At 32.0% G+C, this 1467-nt stretch overlaps 1 long non-coding RNA gene across 1 annotated transcript; it reads right to left on the minus strand.

Moving 5' to 3' along the window:
* Window positions 1–14: 14 nt before the first annotated feature.
* On the minus strand, window positions 15–872 carry LOC145576580 (uncharacterized). The gene is made up of 2 exons (XR_014098466.1): window positions 314–872; window positions 15–197 (listed from the first exon to the last, which is right to left on the minus strand). It is a non-coding gene; the product is annotated as an uncharacterized LOC145576580 (long non-coding RNA).
* Between the last annotated feature and the right edge of the window lie 595 nt (window positions 873–1467).

The raw sequence follows: 1467 nt of genomic DNA on the forward strand, positions 1-1467 counted from the left end.
AAAAACCAGAAGAATTAAAAAAATAAATAAATAAAATGTTACAATGTTACTAGATCTAAATTCGGATACAAAAATAAACATAAATATCACCTAAAACCATCGTCTTCGACTACATAATCGAACACCATCAATCTCCACTTCTGCCATCACATCTTGATGTTGCTCATTGCCATCAGAACAATATTCCCATTGAATATCTGTAACGATTGAACTTCATCATGAGAACGTAATACCAAATCTTATGGAAATTTTATTAAAAGTAATCAACTTTTAGATCAATTTAATTAATTCCACAATAAACTAAAAACCCTACCTCCTAAATTCAACCAGGTGTAAGAATAGACTCATCCAGTAAACCATAGATCAAACACGAAAAATCAAAACGAATTATACCTAAAGTTACCCGAGCATAATCCAGAGTACAAAAAACAAGATAGAAACCCACATATTAATTCTAAAAAGTAAATCAAATCAAATTTAAGAAAAGTATCAAGATTATCGATAGAACCGATTAAAGAATGAAATATAAACTAAAATACTAACCTGATATGAATATTGAAATGATAACTGATAAAAATCAACAAGTCAAGCAAAAAATCGCGTCAAAAAAACAAAAATACTATAAACCATAACATGAAAACCCAAATTCATGTCTCAAATAAACAAACAAATAAAAAAAACAAAGGCGTGAGGTTGATACAAGCTTAGTTTGTGGTGGAACGGCGCCGAAGTGTGTTTGCTGCACCATATTTTGGTTTAATTTATGAAAAATTGCATAAATAAAGGGAAGGGATATGGAGGGGAATCTAAGAGGAGAGAGAAAAAGAGTGAGAGATGGAGAATTGTGGGTACTGTCAAAGCCTCAAGGTAAGTAAGGCGTGATAAATGAATGCACAGCAAAATCCAATTACCTCTCTTTTTTATCCTCTAGCAAAAGTAGTGGGCCCTAGTTTATATAAAAGACCCGTTAAGTTCGACTCCAGGTCGGTATCATATCTTTGTTTTTTTCTCCAACGAAAGTACTAGGGCCTTAGTACACCTTACAGACCCGTTATCTTTTTTGTCTGATTTCTTACCTCTATCAGACCCGTTATCGAGATAACGTATCTTTTATTAGCGGTTCTTTTTCCAGTTTTTGTAGTAGTGTGGAATAGGTTTATTCCGAAGCTAAATGCATTGAGATTTTATTTAGGTTGTCCATTAGAAAGCAAGGCATTTGATGTACAGACTTAAGTGTTGGCCATTGTTTACACTAAATGTATATTGGATGAGTATGCTAACAGAATGATTATAATAACAGATGCTTGGTGCAGTGACTTTGTTTGCATGTTGTTAATTATACATGCTAATTGTATAGTAACTTTGTTTGCATGTAGTAACTCATTCTGCAAGTATCTTTTTATAAGACATTTTTAATATTTTAAATGAGAGTAAGTAATGAAATAAGATACTATATGCAAGTGATTC

This window comes from Chenopodium album, chromosome 13, assembly GCF_948465745.1.
Source record: "Chenopodium album chromosome 13, dcCheAlbu1.1, whole genome shotgun sequence".
Classification (NCBI taxonomy): domain Eukaryota; kingdom Viridiplantae; phylum Streptophyta; class Magnoliopsida; order Caryophyllales; family Amaranthaceae; genus Chenopodium; species Chenopodium album.